At 42.2% G+C, this 19,391-nt stretch overlaps 1 long non-coding RNA gene across 3 annotated transcripts in view; it reads left to right on the top strand.

Annotated features, from left to right (window-relative positions):
• LOC307196597 overlaps positions 1 to 19,391 on the top strand; it is a 356,801-nt gene that overhangs the window by 225,271 nt on the left and 112,139 nt on the right. The window lies entirely within an intron of this gene.

The following is a 19,391-nucleotide window of genomic DNA, read 5'->3' as shown; positions in this document are numbered from 1 at the left end:
TATATATATGTAAATATTTATATAATTCAGTGATGCCTTTTATTTAAGTTCAATTGATGAATAACCTCAGCTGTGCATATTTTCATGCACAGAATTAATCCTGTGATACAGCAGACATGTGATCTCGTGGAAAAATTTGAGCTGACTGAGCCCAGATCAAAGTAAATGAAAGTGGTATCTGTTTAGGAGTTTTAATGTTCAACCGGGAATTTTCTCTCTAGTTACTTCCTAGTAAACAGAGATTTCGCTGATGTGAAATGACAGGAATTACAGGGTCTGGTCTGGCTTACCAGATTTTGCCAAGAGAGCCTACATCCCCTGGGCTTGAGACCAAAGTACATAATTAATTTTTTGCCCACGCCTGTGGGAGTCACGCAACTTGTCATAAAACAGGCTACCAGCATCGTAACACTTTGAGGGTATTTGTTTCACGAAAGACAGAGGAAGAAGCTATTACTACAACTATGTTGATCTTCTTTCAGAGGAGGGAAAATTGAGCCTTAGGGTGAAAAGGAGAAGGTTCAGAAGGTATATCTGATGTGTCTGCGATAATTATGTTTACATGGGTAAGAGGTGTCAGAGTGACATTACTCATGAGGCTGATCTGAACAGAATGTTGCAAATCACTTTCAAGATTTTTTTTTGGACTTCCCCATATTTTTGGAGTTTGGAGTCAGGATTACTGGCTTTGGTAATTAATCCTCCCCAGCCTGCATTCTTTGCTACTGAGCATAGCAGTGATTCAGCGGCCCAACCTGCTAAATCAAGATAATGCTTGACCTCTGGAAGCAGAAGCCTTTTCCTCATTTAGCCAGAGAAACTAAACCCAGGAGCACACCTGGTAAAATCAAAAGAATTCATATTTGACGAGCTGTAGAGGGAACTCAGAATATCCATTTTGGGTATTTTGATGGTATTTTAAGTATATAATATAAAAAATTATAAATTCAAAGGACGAAGTCAGTTGAATTCTGTGTGTGAGTACAGACATAGGGCCCTTAAAGAGCTGTGATATTTTCAAGGGAACCATTGATTTCAACAAATTTATCACAGCTGATCTGTCATGGCTGCTGTATTTGTAGGTTTATTTGCCTGTTGTTCGTTTCACAAGAACATTATATTAATATCACAGCTATGCATAAAGTAATTCGATTGATTTTGTTTGACCAGAGCTAAGATGTTTGAAATCATTTTGTCCAATAGACCATCATTATCTTTGTGTTGCTTTGCAGTTAGTCATAATGCCTTTAGACAACTCCTCTGACTCTAGTGAGATTGTATAGATAAAATTATCACTTTGCTTTTTGTCAGCAAAGGGAAATAGGATCACTTTTTCACTATGAAAACAATTAAGCTTTATAAGAAATTAACACCAGAGTGGCCCCTTTTGAAAGAGTTAAGACAAAGGTGCTGAACTGTCTGGCGTGGGCACCAGAATCAGCACTTTAAAAAACATTTGACTGAGTAAATGAAATTCGTGGTGATTTTCTTATTCTTTTAAAAATAATTTTACCAGTCATTCAAACAGCTTAAACTTGAGATTTTTGAGACCAGAGAGAAGAAACATTCTGATCAAGAGTGCTATTGTGTTTTTCCAGCTCCACAAAGAAATACTAAAGCCTTAGTATTTCTTTGAGTTTAAAGATCAGTCTGAGGTGGGATGAGCCAAGAAAGGGAGAAACATCTTTTGTTTTGAAAAACAAATGACACATTAGGTATTTTCTCTGTTCGCTGCTACCCTGTGTCTGGCCCTACAGGGCAATCTGCATTTGCTTTTATGGTGGCCCTTATCACTCTGTCCTATAAATGTGTCCTAGAGTTGTATGTCTGTCTATTTCAGTAGATTGCACAGTCTTTGAGAACAAGGTCTAAATGTATCACCTGACTTTATATTCCTAAGGCCCACTTAGTGCCTAGAACATACTAGGAGCTCAAAAACAGGGGACTGAATGAATGATTAAAATGGTAGAATTCTGAAAGCTTTTTGGAGGCTACTGCATCTCTTCAGTCTTATGTGTATGTGTGTGTGTGTACGTCTCACCCAAGATGTTACTAGCCTCATCTAATTATGTTTTTTCTGACTATGTTTAGTCTAAATTTAATTTTACACTCACACCCACACACAATCTCATATACCCACCAGACACATGCCTATCACAACAGCTATACACACTACTTATAATCTTTCACTTTTAGACTTTAAAAGCAAAAAGAACAATCTCCATATTTCTTTCATTCCCAGCGGTCAAACCTTTTTGTCATCAGACACCTGAACCCTCTGTCAGGGAAGTTGTAGGCCATCCTCAGATATTTTGTTTTTTATGATTCAACTTGAACAACAGTTGTACACATGGAAAGATATTGGTCCTTATCCTCAGATTCTTTGCTCAAACATCCTTTGCATGGTAGTTTCATCTTAGGGCAACTCTCAGAAGCCTGACCTCTATAGCCTAAAATTTGTGGAGACTCAGAGAAAGCGAGTGAAACTCATGAATCAAAACCGAAGCACAGTTTTCCTTTCGATCAACTTTTCAGTCTTGGCTTATTTTGACATCAAAAGCCCTAGATTCATTCAGTGGAGACAAAATGTGAGATGAGTGTACTTCCCTCTGTGCTATAGCACAACATGAACTTTAGAGGGATTTGCAAGTTGTTTAAGGTCTAAAATATTTGTTCCCTGCTTTTCTAGTACATGTGTTTGAGGCTGAGAATCTTATCAGTAGATAAGAGCAGAGAGACTGCCATCCCACATTCCATGAACTCACTTCCAGATGGTTTAGAGACTAAAGGGTGAAAAACTCAAGCTCTTCAATCAAGCCAAACAGCCCACACCTTTATTGCCCCATTTGTTTAGCAGCCTGTCATGGGCCTCCTAACATCTCAGAATCAGCCATGGGGGCAGCTGTTTAATTAACTCCTCAAGGCTGCATTTTGGTGGGGGCAATTCATTTATTATGAAAAACAAATTGAAAGCCCCGAGGGTTTTTGTTCTTTTTTTTCTTTAGTGGTTTCTGTTATCTGGAGCTTCTGGCTCAGTCCAAATAGCAAAGATGATGGGTTTTTTTTTTTTAAAGGAGCCACTTGATCTTTTGTGTTGTTACTTTTTCTTTCTTTCCTTTTTATTTTCCTAAATCAGTCTGGCTATCTGACTTGAACGTGGAAAGATTTCTTTTCCTTGGTGCCAGGAAACGATGGCATTTTTCCAGAGTTTTTTTTAAAGGTTTTAGTTGTAGAAATACCACAATTGCAATACTAACTTCTTATCACAGTGACAAGGTTATACGTTGCTCTATTCCAGGTTAAAATTTGGTTATGAATAATTTTTGGCCAACTTGATTTCAATAAGAATTTGAGAACTTACTGCTGTATACCTCTGTGCTATAGGTGCTAAAGAACATATAGAAAGAGAAAAGAAGACCCCTGGCCTTGAGACATTTACAGGCCCACTTTCTGGGAAAATATATACTCCTGTTTTTAATTATCTTTAATTTTTTATATGGTGATAATTTTTTATTTAAAAAAGATTTGCAAGACATTATAGAATGTTTCCATATACTCTTTACCCAGTCTCCTCTAATGCTAACGTCTTATATAACTATGATATCAAAACATAAATTGACACTGTCACAATCCTATTAACTATAGACTTACACACTTCCCCAGTGTTTCCACTGACATCCCTTTCCTGTTCCAGGATCCCATCAGGCTCCCACACATTGCATTTAGATGCCGTGCCTCCTTGGTCTCCTCAAATCTGTGACAGTTTCTTCGTCCTTCTTATCTTCTATGACCTTGATACATTTGAAGAGTAGTAGTCAGGTGTTTCATCAAATGTCCCTCTGTACTCATCCTTTTAGTGCCTACTGAGAATCAGCCTCTTTCAGAATGTTCCCTGGAGACAATGTACAAAGATTTAGAATCATACAGACTTAGAGTAAGACCCATAGGGTCTCCTCATTTTTAAAGTGTAGAAAATGAGTTCCAGAGAAAAAAACCAGGATTTGCTCAAAGTGAGACAGCTGACTGAGGTCAGATTAGAAGGAACCCAGGCCTCCTGACTTCCAAGGCAGTGTGGAATTATCCTCCATTCCTATTTGGAATCCTGGGGAAATTTAATTCGCGGGCAAGGCTGACCTCCAGGTGTGCTCCCGTGATGCCCGGAGGTGGGCTCCACATTCTTCCCTGCATCCCAGCACAGAGCCTGCTCAGCAAGCACTGTTGAACTGAATTAAATCATGCTCAGAATGTTAGGAATGGCTAAAGGTGCTTCTCCAAGACATGAGGTAAAACTACATGGGAAAATAAAAACTGGGAAAGTGTGAGTGAGGTCAAGAAAAAAGAAAGCCTGATTCCCTCTAGCAACCTAAGATGCTTGTAGCAGAGTCATGGTGTGGTTGTTGACAGGAGGCCTAAAGAAGCTCTTCAGATGGTGGGTAATGTTCCCCACCTGTGGCAAATAGTCTTCACCCACAGTTCTGCAGGAAAGGACCTGTCTGTCCCTGATCTCAGAGCACTTCCTGCCCATCTTAATTCCTGAGGCCTGATGTCACAGAACTTGGCAGTCACAAATTCTTTTTTACTGTACCTCAGTTGCCTCCCTGATTTCACACCCCATTTGCTGAGGTCCAGACAAGACCTAGTAAAGCACTATGATCCTCAAACCTCAGGATTTTGATACGTGGAGTTAGTAATTGGGTCAAGTAGGCAATCCTTAGCCATCTAGAATCCTTGAAGAAAGTGCACCTCTGAAGCATGGAGTATTCTAGAAAGCAAGCACCTGCTTCATCATTAGTGATCAGAAATTTGCACTTGATTCTCAGTTTTTTGTGTGGTCCTCTTGGATGTAGAAGGGCTTTCTCCTGGCATCCTCTGTTGGCATCATCCCAATGTGTGCCAGATGCAGAGTGGATTCACCTTATGCTTTGGAACAAATACAGAGCAAACAGGGAAATGGCCTGGGAGTTGAGTCCTGGGTTCTCGTTCCAAGTATCCCATGATTATGTGATTTGAGAAAAGTGCTTGCACATCTGTATTTCAAAGATGCTCCTAGCTGTGCTAAAGTGGGTTAGTCAAATTTTTTGTTGCAAAACATTAAAAAAAAAAAAAAAGTTGGAATAACCCAAGTGATGTATTTCACAGTATTAAAAAGGGAAGATTTTGCCATCAGTCAGACAAATCTGATTTCATATGCCAGCTCTGCCACTTCCTAGCTGTGTTCCTGGGACAATATGATTAACGTTTCTGAGTCTTAATTTCTTCCTCTTTAAAGCAGAAGTAATAACTGTAACTCCCTCTGAAGTTACTGATGAGGATTAAATGAGTTATGGAGTGAAAATGCGTTGCCCAGTGCCTGGTGCGTCTTAAGGGCACTATTCATTGTAAAGGCTCTTCTACCTGTAATGTTCTGTGGTTCTGAGACCCGAACCTAGAGGGCCCACTGGAGCATTGTCACCATGGTCACCATCTTCTACAAGGTTAAGGTAGTTTCTAAACCTGAGATGTCAGATGCTGACAGGACAGGGTATCAACCCAACCTGGGAAGTAGGAGAAAGTCCATGAAGGTGGTCCCTGCCAGGCCATCAGAGCTTGAGAGTTTATGGGAAGGTGACAGAACTTTCCTCTAGCTCTTTACACAGGGTGGGAGACAGGGTTTCTGTTCTTGGTCCCCTCATTCTTTTCTTACCCCAACTGCACAAGGCTATTCTGGGTCTGTGTATTTTGGGAGCCATAATGAGGTGCTTCTCATATACCTTGCCATTTTCAGGCAGCTTTCACTAGCCGCCTGGACATGGGGACAACCTAGCAATTTAAGAGCTATAGTGGATGAGGCTGGAAATAGAGCAGCCCGAGCTGCAGCTTGGTGAGATGGGAGTGGGGGATTTGTGTTCTCCCCTTAGTAAAAGAGGAAAGTTAGAATGGCTTACAATCACAGACAGAAATGTTCACAAAGGACGAGAAATCAAACGTTCTTGTGCCTGGAGAATACAAAAGAACGGATGATATCTTTAGTAGCAAAGACCCAACTTCAGCGGATGTGGAGTGGAACGATGGGCTTTCTTCATTTGCCAAAGCGTCGGAGCCGTCCAAGTTGCCTAGTCGTGATTCATTTCAAGCTCAAGTTCTACTGACATGGGAATAAATTCGAGGAAAGTAAAGCTGTCAGTCACATCAGCCTCTGAGGCAAAATGCTACCCATATAAATGTCTTCAAATTCCAACCGACCAATCATCCCTTCTTTTCCTACAGCACACAACACTCTAGAATTTCAAAGCCTGTCTTCCTGGACACGATTTTCCAAAGCCGGAGCACTTTCCATTTTTAGCTCTGAAGCTATGAAAGAATTCCATGGTGCAAATATTCCTGGATCTACAGTCTTGCACCCAAAAAGGACGTATTCTCTGACACCACAATGCAGAACCTTTGTAAAAATATGAGTACAGATTGATGTCTAATTCAAAGGACCCCCACGTTTCCTCTCCTCTCGTGGCTAGGGGAAAAAGGAGAAAAACGCTGCACGCATTAACATTTAACTCAAGTTTTCAAACACAAAATGTTGTCCCAGCTTCAAACTCAGGATGAAGGAAATGCTTGTCTCCAGGAGCTGACACTCCCCTGGTCATATTTCAGATACAATTAGCCTCCATTGATGGTGGTAGCTGATCTATCAAATGAGCAGCTAATCTTATCTGCGGTTCACAAATGGCTCAGATGGTAGCTGTGACTTTGATTACTGGAAGACTGGACCCCATCAGACGGCTTTGCTCCAAACAGTGGTCCTTTCAGCCTCCTGCTCCTGGAGATCAAAGCACTCTCCCCTCTCCCTATCTGCAGGGAAGCTCATTAGAGGGAGGCTGTCGGGGTTATAATCATGCAACAGTTTTACTTCTGGGTTATAACGCTTTCCCCTTCTTATCAGCCTGTGAGGTCCAAAGTGAGAAGGATAAAGGAGGTACCGATGACATCTGATACATTTAATAGGCTCACTGGTGACTGCCTGGGCCCCAGCTCTCTGCCACTGCTGCCTCACTGACTGCTGAAGGACTCCTCCCCCTGCCTCCAGACCTACAGAGACTGTACTTTATTCCTGGGGGTGGGGGGAATGAGGGGGTGGGCTCCATCATCCCCTAACAGTTGCTTTACTACAAGGACTGTAGAAGCACAGAATCGAATAAAATAGGACTTCTAAGTCCAGAGATCTGCCTTTAAATTTCATCTCTTTACTCAGTAGTTGTGTGAACCTGGACATTTTGCTGTGATCTTCCGTTTCCCCTCAAAAATATGTAAATTAATACTTTTCGCATTGGACTTAATATGCAGAAAAATTCCCCTCTCCCAGAAGCCTCCTCTTTATAACCTGAGTTCTTCCCTCCCTCTCCCTTCCCCATCCCCTACCCGAGTTAAAGCTCCTCCATTCTGAGTCACTGCTCCCTCTTCCGTCTTTCCATAGCCCCTGGGGTTACCACAATGCACTTAGCATGCCTGGTTTTCTGTTGACTTGCCTTTTTCTTCTCAGGAGACAGTGAACTTCTCAGAGCGTAGGGGCTGAGGCTCTGTGTATCAAGGGATGCCTCCACTAGACACACAGTTAATGCTCAATGAGTGTTTGTTGTTCATAATGAATAGTGTGTACTAAAAGGATGTGCAAAGTGCAATGGGAAGGGGTTGCACTTATTATTGGGCACAGAACCTTTTAGAACTTCATGCGGACCCATGTAGATGACCTGCCCACTGTAGTGGTTCTAGGATGTGGCCCAAGAAGCTACATTTCTAACAAGTTCCCACTTTGAGACCCAGTGATGTAATCCAATCATCCTACTTATAGAGGAGGACACTGACGTTCAGAAGTGGCTTGTGCAAGGTCACATAACCAGTGAGAGGCACTCAATGTGTTCTTATTTCTAAATAGTTTATTAAAGTAAACTCTGTCTCATATAGGGATCAGTGTGTGTGTGTGTGTGAGTGTGTGAGTGTGTGTTGAAATTTATAGGAAATAGGTCTTTTGTTGTTAATTTATGTCTAGCTTCTCACGACTTAAAACTTGGGTCTTTTAATTCTAAATCCCATGGTCATTTTAAAACATGGTCATTTTACAACATGCTGTTTTCATGTTAAGAAGCACTATAGTCCTGTCAAAATACTGGCTCAGTTATTATCTTATTTGTCTCATATTCCTTTATACTCATTGATGCTTCCAGAAATGTCTGAGAAGAAATGCATAGGGGAACTCAGCTTACAGAAAAATCAGAGGGACTCTGAGTACCACAGGGCAGACTTAGTCTCTCGATCACTTACCCCAGCATAATCTAGGTCAGGCCTTTACCCATCATGCTGGTGGGAATGTGGAGCTCTTGCCAGCAGCTGTCATTACCCAGAAGAATGAGAAGCAACAACCGCTGTCTATGGGGGTGGGAGGTTTGGAGCTGGACAAGCCTAGGTTTAATTTTCACTTCCTCATACCCTGAGGGAGTGAAGTTACCTACGGGATTCAACCTCTAGGAGACTCTTTTTGCTACTCTGTAAAGTAGGAAACATGTCTGCTTCAGGGTTATTGTAAGAATTGGAAGAAGCAATGTTTAATCATCTTGCACTGTGTCTGAAACATACCTAGTACCTAGCCAGCATGAGGTCCCATCTTCTCTTTCTTTCTCTCTTCATCTCCTCCCCCTATCACCTAAAAACCCATACTGGCAGAACATGAGTGAAAAATGTAATCCAGCTGGAAAAATAAGCAAAATATATGTCTTTTTTTTCAACTTATGTCTTTCTGATTTACTTACTGTTCTTTCTGCAACATTAACTTAACTATGATTTTTTTCATGGAAATCCATTTAGGACTTTTAAGAAAGAAATTATTTGTAGTTAAAATGATGACCTTTCCATTAAATATAATTTGGGGGGCATTAGTACTAATTGTAAGTGTAATGGAATTTATGTCTGACACATTATAGTTCAAGTGATGAAAGAAAGCCAGGCATTCTTCAGAAATCAGTGACAAGCTTATCAGAATATTAATCTCCTTCAGTTACTCTTTAAGAGAATAAATAATCAGTCACTGACTGCTAATATAACGTATAACCCTTTTGCTAAGATGGATGATAATTTAAGCTTCAACAGAATATATTTATTTAACTGACAGAAATCAAGACTCAGTTTTATTTGTTTTAAAGGACAATGCAGTGAAAGCCAGGCTAGCTATAATGCTTGGAAAATGGAAAAGTTTTGAGTAATTAGTAATTAATTCTTTAAATTAACCTTTGTTATAAATAATAAATTCCATACATTTCATATTAAGCATTGAGCATATATGTGAAACGTCTGTTAATTATCCAGTCTTAGTAAGTGGTTTCTAAGAAACATCCTTAAGGCTGTGTTAGGTCCATTCTTACAGTACAATTATTTTAATTATCATATCTCATGGCATATAATTTTAGCTGCAGAAGTTCTGCGAAATTAGGCAAATGTCTGTTGGCCCAGACCAGAAATAGCTGTTATGATTCTGAGTAAATTTCAGGTATTAATCAACTCTGTTGTGATTACTATTTTTCTCCTGTAGGGGGATAAAAGTACAAGGTCCCACGGAGAGAGGAGAACACTCGCCTGAATTCTGGTTAATTTGGTTTTTGTGGATTTTCTCCAATAGCAAGGGGAATCTCCATGGACTGTTACTTCATCATAATTATGCTGAAGTCTAACTAACAGAGTAGGACTAGCTCTTCTCTTCCTGGGGGAGCAGCAGGTCACAGAGGAGCTATATGTGAGCATTAGTCATATCAAAAGAGGGAGTTCCTATGTTTGTATACAGAGGGACTTGTAGCCAGTGTAACACTCCAGCCCTCTCTACCCTTCACTCCTTTGGAGGAGGAGGGAGTTACCCAGTTGGTGAGCTGGGAAAAGAAATTGAAGTCAGCATCACCTGTCTCTTTAGAAACCAGCCTGCCTGCAGAGAGAGTACCACCTGGTTTGCTCTCAGTTGTTTTGAGAGCAATCTTGGACCAGAAGGTTCTGCCCCTTCAGGGACTTAAAGAATTGTTGGGCGCTGTCAATTACTGGAGAGTAAGCTTGTCTGAAATGGGGTAAAATATTCACAAGCCCATTTAGTCAAAAATCTAAAGTTATACTAAGTATCTGGTGAATTAACTTGGGACGAAAGGGGCATTTACTTACTTGTTGGGCCCTCTGTCAATCCCCGGCAGAGCGTGTGGGAATCCTGATTCTCCAGGACCTGATGCGAGCAGCCCCACAGCCATGCGTGGACACTCAAACCACTCTGGGCTCAGTAAAGGTTTGATAGAGGAAAGATTGAACAGGGGTCCGAAGACTTCTTGTGATTCTCCATTTCCCGAGGTTTATTTGTCTAACAAGGCAAAAATAGCTTCTGTGATTGAAATGCCTCTGGTATTTCATGTCCTCTGTTCTTACCCACTCCCGTTTTCGATCCACACCTCCAGCGTAGGTGTGTGCCTTCCCAGACTTCCATTTGTTGTTGATCAGGGCTGCCCTCAGAGATGGAGTGAGCGTTTAATATAATGTGAACAAGAGAACAGGACAGCCTGGTCTGTTACTGAGCTCTCCTGAGACCAGAAGGAAGATGACGTGGATGCCTCTGTGGAGGTACCAGCCATAGTTGTCATTTGGGTGTGTGCTTTTTGCTGCCTCCAAGTATAGATGGGCCTTGATGTTTCTTCTGAAAAATTGTCTTCTTGGGAATGTAACTGGGCCAGCAAATGCAAGGGTGGCTCTGAATCATGCTTTCGTCTGAGACAGAAGCAGCCTGTGAAAGTCCCAAGTAAATGATGCTGGAAAGATTTAAACAAAGGAATAAGACACCTGCTCCAGTGAGGAAGCTCTGGCTGCTAAACAATTTCAGTTCACCCACCCTCAAGGCAGTGAGCTCCTCTCTGAGCCTGACAGTGGTTTTCACGACTCCATGCTTCCACAGATAGACGTTTACCCAGAGAAAAGGAGCTCAGAAACTATCGTTTCTTTGAGATGTGGTTTACTGAGGGCTTCCCTGCCTGTGTTTTCATGGTTAGTGACAAGACTGGGGAAACCTGTTCATGACTTAGAAATCTGTCTGAACTTTCAGCTCGGAGATGAAGGAAATAGTTATTCATTTAATCCTATTCACTTATTCATCTATTCATACACTCATTCATTCGTCAGTTATGTTGGAAATGCTTATTCTGTATCACTCTGTGTTAGCCCCGCGGCGAGGGGAGGATACAGAGATAAATAAGACGTGATTCCCAGGGAGCCCACAGGCTGGTGGAGGAAACAGACAAGGATACACGGAATCATAATGAAGTGCAACATGTTCTGTGACACTGGGAGTACAGAAGAGGCTCACGAAGCTTTCTGTCCTAGAGAATCAGTGAAGGCTTCTCAGAGGAGGTGGCGTAGGAGGTGGACCTGAGGAACTAAACTGAGGGAACCAGGTCCTCCTGCAGCCACTGGGGCCGTCAAGGGTTGGAGAAATGTCAGTGGAGTCCTGTTTGTTAGGTATCTGGTAGGGCTTCATCTTGCATGTTTTTAAGATGATTATTTCTTTAGGGGCCATCATGCATCTTGGGTCAGCTGCCTATTGGTGGCATCCCAGTTGATATCAGACACTGTGCTTGGCAATTTTATACGTTACAGTACTTTGATTTCTTAGAGCAACCCTGTCACTTTAAGACCATTATTCACATTTTCATAAAGGAACTGGAAGGTCAGGGTGGATAAATAATTCACCCCAATGTGAATACACCCAGGGCCAGGATGTAAAATCAGGGCTTCCCAACTTCAGTGTCTGGGCTCTTTCCATTAGCCATGCTGCCTCTCCCCAAGGAGCAGAAGGCGAGCAGGAACAGAAAGCCCGTGAGCAAGGAAGTGCTGCCTGCGGGAGCCTGGCTGCCACTCCCACTCTCAGGCTGGCAGCGCTCATGGAGCAGGTCTCTTATCTCCAGAGCTCTGTTGACACCTGCTTATCTACAGATTCACTAGCCCCTTTCCCTGCAGTCCCACCCCTACCAATTTTATTTTTGATTTTAACTATTTGTTCCACACCGATGGAACATGTGGCCAAAAATCATGGCCCCCAGGAAGCTACGCTGCTCTGCCTCTAACATGCCAAAGAATCTTGATGTCTCCCTCCTATGAAGCACTTTTCAAAATATTTGGGAAAGCATAGCTCTATTCTCCTCACTCACCTCTTTCCCCATGTTTGCCACACTTAACCATCTTTTAGAGACAGTGCAGCGGGCCACTGGGAGCGGGGGCCAGACAGCTGAGAAGTTTGCTTCCCTGGTTGTTTCTTTGAGTTTCAAATGAAGCTATGTTTAATTGGACTCCTGATCCTAAAAGATGGAGTGGATATTGTTTGTGGCTCATTTTCTCCACGCAGTTTTAACAAAGTATGCCTTCAGAGATATCACATAACCGAAAGACAGAATTAAGCCAGAATGGCAGAACTCTGGCAGCAAGTCACCCTATCCTGGTGTTTTTCATTGAAAAAGCATATAGGATTACCTTATTGTTCCAGATATTAGCTTTCCATACCCAGCGTATACATATTTAAACAGCATAACAAATGGGCTACATTACAAAGCACCTATATGTCACCAAGGCCCAGAAAGCCTGTTTTGTGCCAAGGCCTAGAGACATCCTTCCAAGTTTCCTTCCCAGCATAGAGGCAGATTGTCTCAGTGCTTGGGGTGGGCCAGCCAGCCTGAATTTAATAGCAAACATTCTCGGGTTTTTTCACATCCCTTGTGTAAAACCACTTTCATTTGAATGTGACATCTGCCTGCAAAGGAGCAAATCCCCAGCACCACCATCATGTCATGCCCCAAACCAGAGAGGCTCTATTTAGGGTTTTCTTCCAAATGCCAGGGCTCAAGGTCCAGACCATACCCTTGCTTGTTCTGGAGAATGTTATCAATCTCATGGTTCAGGGTTAAGGGTTGGGGTGGGGTATTGTTAGTGTTTTCATCACTCGCAGAAATGCACAGTCTGACAATTACCATGCCCGCAGATCAAAGGCAGAGGCAGGCGTTATCTTCTGCCAGCTGTGCTGCCACTCCAAGCACATTTCTGGTGGGCTGACCCCAAGGTGAGCTGGGGTGGGAAAGAGTTCTCCAGTGGATGGCTGTCTGGGTGTGAGCTCTTGCAGGGTGGCATTCTAAGAGCAAAGGCTCTATCTCTTCCTTTTGGGTAGCCCCACTATGGGTTTGGGTAGCCTTAAAAGCATTGAATACTTTGCAACTGGTTTTTGATTGACGTGGAAAGAAACAACAGTTTATAGAAAGATTATCCCGGTGGAAGTAAGATGCTCTGAATTATTATCCTAAGTTTGCCACCGGGCTGCTTTTTGACTCGGCATGAGACCCAAGCTCCAGTCACACAGAACACGGCCCCTCGCAGTTCTGATTATGCATGATGCCCTCGTGGATGGCGATATTTTTTTCTGTCTTCCCTGCAGGACAAACTGAAACTTTGTCCCCAAGGCTCGATTTATAATGTGCCTCCTTTGTGAGGCAGTGAGCATTTTCTTACTCCCTTAAAAGAGTAACCCCTCCCTTCCTCCGTGCTCCCACCGTTACACATTTCTGTTGGAGTGTTCACCTCCAGGGATTGCTTATGTGTCACTGCTAGATGTGAGCACCTCAAGGGCCACCTAGTCACTCTGTTCGCCAGGTGCCTATTATGACAGGCATCGCTGAATAGATGTTGGATGAATGAATGAATGCAGGAGAGAACGGGTAGATGAAGGAGATAAAGAATGCTCCGCATCTTTGGAGGGGAAATCATTTCCTTTGGCTACAGGGGTATTTCTGCAGGAGGAAATGTCTCCTGGTCTTCTGTCTGCCCCCATTTTTTCCATCATGTATACAGTTGGAGGAAGAAATCTGCTCTTTTCATTGTAAATTTTCTTCCCTCTCAGATTTATATGTTCTCCAGTCAGTGCTTGTGGTTCCCCTCAACCTTTGTTGGAGCATGAAATTTCTTACTAGTAAGTGCTCTGTTCCCTCTCAACTCATGATGCCTGCCAGCTTCTGACAATCTGTACTAAGCCCTTTCGTTCCTTTCTATACAGATGCAGCTCTTAACTACCCTAGATCTGTGCAACTCTGCCAGCCCTCCCTCTCAGTCTTGACCGTTTGTACTTTCTAGACTAAAAAACCTGAGCCAGAGGTTGAGCTAGTCCCTTAGTTTTGGCGCCATGTTGTTGTAGCTGGTGGTCTCCACTATGGCCCGAGGAACCTTGTGCGCTATGCCAACTGACCAAAACAGGTTGACTGGCCCCTGGGGGCTCTGGCCCAGGGAACCAGGTGGTACAATCCAAGAGTTAATCGACTTTTGCCAGTGGGAGATGGAAGACAGAAGAAACCCATTAGAAAAATTATTCTCCCTTACTCCGCAACCCCGTGTATTGTTCTGAGAAGAGGCAGTTCATGTGGTCTGTCTCAGAATGATGTGAGGAAAAGAACAACCGTCCACATTGTCCTGAAGCTGTGGCCGCATGGGCAGTGCACCCCTCATCTTGTGTTTCTCCCCCGACTTTCCATTTTACTTCTGTCCTGGTTCTCTGTGTTGCACTCCCAAGTGTTAGCAGGTAAGCTTTTGCCCAAGTCTCTGTTTTTGATGAAACCTGGGCCAAGCCACCTCCCTTGCCGACCCAGGTTAGATTGACCTCCTTTGTGCTCTCAGAATACCGTGGGCGCATCTCTCTCGCTTTCCACACAGTGTCGCGATCATATATTTATATGTGTCCTTCTCCTTCGGGATTGCATACCTCTTGAAGGCAGAGACCACCGTGTACTTATCTCTGAATCTCTGGCCCCTAGCACAGTGCCTGGCATAAATTAGAAATCTGAAAATAGTAAATACTTGCTGGATAACTGACTAAGGAAGAGATCAAGATTTCCTCTGATCAGAAAGAGATTCCAAGAGACCTACAAAACATTTTCAATGGTTTGCTGTTTCAATGTGTGGTCTCTTTTGGCTTCGCCCAAATTGAGTCAGAGATTATGCTAGCAATTGCATCACACTACACGATTATAATTATATCCAATAATTATGATAATAATTACTACAATGTGCTTGGCACCTATATGTTACCAGCCTATTAGATATTTCACATATATCATCTCATTATTGCGGCACACATATTAGGTGGTTATTATATGCTTTGGGCTTTTTGCAAATGTAACTGGACAACTGGCCTTGACTGAAGACATTCTTGAGCGTATACTAAAGGTTGTTTTAATTAGTTTTTCAAAGGGGGTTTTCCTTAGTGGTTAACACTGCATCTACCAACATTTACTAATCAGCACATAAATTTCCAAGGGCAGGACAGCTTTAAGAAAAAGCTCACTTTATCCTTAATTAACATTAATGGGACTTTATACCCCAACACCCTTACTCCACTTTTTGTCTGTATAAATGGGCAGGTTATATTGTGACGTATGCTCAGGACCGTAGAACTAGTCACTTCACTCACCCTGTTTCTTCCTGTTTCCACTGAGGTTATGGAAGTTAGCAAGATGTAACAGAGGGATCTATTACCAGGGCACAGTGAACAATTTGGGATTCAAAGTTGGTTTTAACCTGTTGCAGAAACCCTTAGAAATCATACAAATATTTTGCATGTATATTTCAAAGGTGCAATTTTCTATAGTGAGGCTTATATCAAATTCTCAAATGAGTTAAGAATCACTGTTTCTAGTTCTATGTGAACCTCTATCAAGAGTCGGGCAGAGCTCTCTGCCTCAGAGGTCACTGCTGGTCACTTGAATTCTGAATGACCAGGGGCCCCAGGATAAACTTGCCTAATCACACTCCCTTTAGGCACCTGAGTTGAAGCTTAGGCATGAAGGAGATCACGGTATTTGCTTTTCTCTCTTAAAAGCTGCGGGGTTCTATAGGACCTAACCTTTACTCTTAGCTTGTCCTCCCTGCAGTGTGGCTCTGTTGTCAGAATTTCATATTATGTTGTAACCCAGCACAACTTGTCCAAAACAATATTAGATTTATTCCATTTGTTAAAAGGAAGATATCACTAGTATGTGGCCCTTTCGGCAAAATCTCAACTCCTAGTTCTAGGCATGGGTTCAATCACCTGTTGCTAAGATACTGCAAAAAATATTATCTGTTTTTAAATGTTTCTTTTTAATTGAATAAACTGTTGCTTTGAAAAATCAGTGCAAAGGTTAAATAGGTCTTTGAAATCATATATTTTTAAACTAGCAGAGATATTTCTGAACAGTTTAAATGGAACAGCTGCTCTCTCAGTGGATTTCCTTGATGGAGTTTTAAAATTGCATATAAAGGAGCACTCACAGCACAACTGAATTAGAGAAATAGAGAAAGAGACTCAATCGTATCAGTACATACTGAAAACGTTGGCCACAGTCATTGATTCTACATCATAGGCATGAGGGAAAATGCAGACAGAGGTCTAAAATCCTGATTAGCAGCCCCATTAGCCAAATTCAGAGGTTCGGGGTTTTCAGAATGGTGATACAGAGCATATATCCCCGGAAGGGTCTGGGCCAGCACTACATAATCAAATTCACTAATATTTGTGTGACAGAACATTTTAGTATTTACACAGAGTTCTCACATCAGTTCATATTCAGCTCTGTGGTCAAGTGAATTTGCTCAAACTTGCGAAAACACTTGGGTTTGAAGAGCATCTTTGATTTTTTTTGTATTACAAATAAGTGATTGTGAACCGTTAAAACTAAGAGAAACTCCAAGATATACGTGATTCAGAATAGATTCAGGATCAACTTAGACCCCAAATGGCCCCAGCTCTAACAAGGTTGGGAGCCAGCAGTCCAAGAGGGTGGAGAGGGCTTCCCTGGTGGCGCCGTGGTTGAGAGTCCTCCTGCTGATGCAGGGGACACGGGTTCGTGCCCCGGTCCGGGAAGATCCCACATGCCGCGGAGCGGCTAGGCCCGTGAGCCATGGCCTCTGCGCCTGTGCGTCCGGAGCCTGTGCTCCGCAACGGGAGAGGCCACGACAGTGAGAGGCCCGCGTACCGCAAAAAAAAAAAAAAAAAGAGGGTGGAGAAGGCTGGAAGGAATGGATTGAACACTAACAAAAAGTCAGCAAAGGCCAGCAGGGAGGGCCAGTGGTCCGGGACTATGGGAGGACACATAAGAATTTAGAGATGTTGAGATGTCCTAGATATCTCCCAAATCCAAACACTTATCTTTCCTGTGCTGTTATTGCACTAGCCCAGGCTCTCTGTGCAGATACCCACAACAATCTCTTGACTGGTCTTCCTGTTTCATTCCAGTCTTTTTACCCAATCGGTTTCTTCCATCTGCCTCCATTGTGACCGTTCTGTGATGCAAATCTTATCTTGCCTCTTCCCCTATGAAACTCTCAGTGGTTTCCTGTGACCAGCAATGTAAATCCCTAATAACGGTGTCTCTCCTGCCCTACTTTGTCTCTAAGCCCTCACTGTTCATCTTAAGCAACACCAGCATCTCTGGTCATCATGGTTACCATTGTCTCTACCTTTAGAAGAGACACCACTTGCTTCTTCACATGGCCAATGCCCACCTGTCCTGCAAGATTTAACATTAGTTAACTTCTGTGCCAGGCCCCAGGCTGACCGAAGTGCCTGCACAGTTATCCCATACCTGTGTCAGTACAGTTAGCACTTTTCATAAAAGTGTCTTATTTGTGCACTTTCCTCTTCCATGTGACTATGAGCTTCTTGAGTGAAAAATCCATTTCTCTTCTATCATATTACCACTCAGTGTTTGGGACATGGTTTATGCTCAGTAGAAAGGTAATAAACTGTGGGTGGAAGGCCAAGGCAGGCAAAATTATGGAATCCAGGCAGTCAGGGAACGAGAAGAAGCAGCACTTGTGAACAAAAAAAAAACCTCTGAAGTGACATAAGTAAAGAAGAGTATAGTGTCCTGGAGGTTTTAGAAGTGTTATGAGATAGTAAATGTAGATCCTCTAAGTTATTCTCTTGTTGATAATATGAGCTGTCATTTCTTCTGCCTCTAAGGATATGGCAAGAGGAAGCAGAATTACTTTAACCAAATGGAAGAAGTTTCCCTTACGGTGAGGTTGGGTGGGTAGTGCGATGGCTTTAGAAGAGCACTTTTGACAATAGACCCTGAGCATATATGACCTTTCACATCTAAAGTGTGGAGTAACCAGGGAAAGATAAGGTAAATCAGCTTGTCATGGTGCCTAAGATGCGATCACTTTTGTTTGTAGTTTCTTGCTGCACTCCCTACTCTGTGGAGTAAGCTGGACTGTCTCACACAGGAGTCACGTTGTCATGATGACCTCAGGATTTTAAGCAGAATCCACAGAAGTCAACTCTGATGGAGTGGATTAAGCACTGGTCCAGGAAACAGAAGTCCATCCAAATCCTAGGTCTGAGATTTACTGTGCCCTTAGGAAATTAGTTACCATCTCTTTGCCTTTGGTTCTTCTCTAAAATGGAGATGACACCAACCTTAAAGAGCTCTTTTAAGTACTGAATGAAAAGTATGAGTGAAAGCATCTGTCAGATAATATGCACTCAAATGTGTGTGGACGCTTTAGAACTTTTGTTAACAGGATAGTCAATATAATAAGAGATTTTAAAAATCATCCTATTATACACTTGGTTTTTAATGTTATTGTAGGGAAATACATTACTTATGTTTTCTTTCCAGTTTTGTTGAGATATAATTGACACACAGCACTGTATAAATTTAAGGTACGTGCATAATGATTTGATTTACATCATCATGTAATGATTACCACTATAAGTTTAGTGAACATCCATCATCTCACAGAGATAAAAATAAAAGAAAAATAAAACATTTTTTTCCTTGTGATGAGAATTCTTAGGATTTACTCTCTTAACTTTTATATATAAAAAACATGCAGCAGTGTTAATTATATTTATCATGTTGTACATTACATCTCTGGTACTCATTTATCTTACAACTGGAAGTTTGTATCTTTTGACTACCTTTATCCAATTCCCCCTCCTCTCACCCCCTGCCTCTGGTAACCACAAACCTGATCTCTTCTTCTATGTTTTATTGTTTGTTTGTTGTTGAACTATAATTGACCTTCAATACTATGTTAGTTTCTAGTGCACAACGAAGTAAATCCATATTTCTGTATATAACAAAATGATCACCATGATAAGTCTAGTTACCATCTATCACCATATAAAGATATTACATTATTATTATTATTTTAATTATTAATTTATTTGGCTGCATTGGGTCTTTGTTGCTGCACACAGGCTTTCTCTAGTTGCGACGAGTGGGGTCTACTCTTGGTTGCGGTGAGCAGGCTTCTCATTGTGGTGGCTTCTCTTGCTGTGGAGCACAGGCTCTAGGCACGCGGGCTTCAGTAGTTGTGGCATGCGGGCTCAG

The sequence above is a fragment of the Stenella coeruleoalba genome (genome assembly GCF_951394435.1).
Source record: "Stenella coeruleoalba genome assembly, chromosome: 13".
Lineage (NCBI taxonomy): Eukaryota > Metazoa > Chordata > Mammalia > Artiodactyla > Delphinidae > Stenella > Stenella coeruleoalba.
Note: the sequence above shows the minus strand (reverse complement) of the source record. Positions and strands in the feature narration are given on the sequence as shown.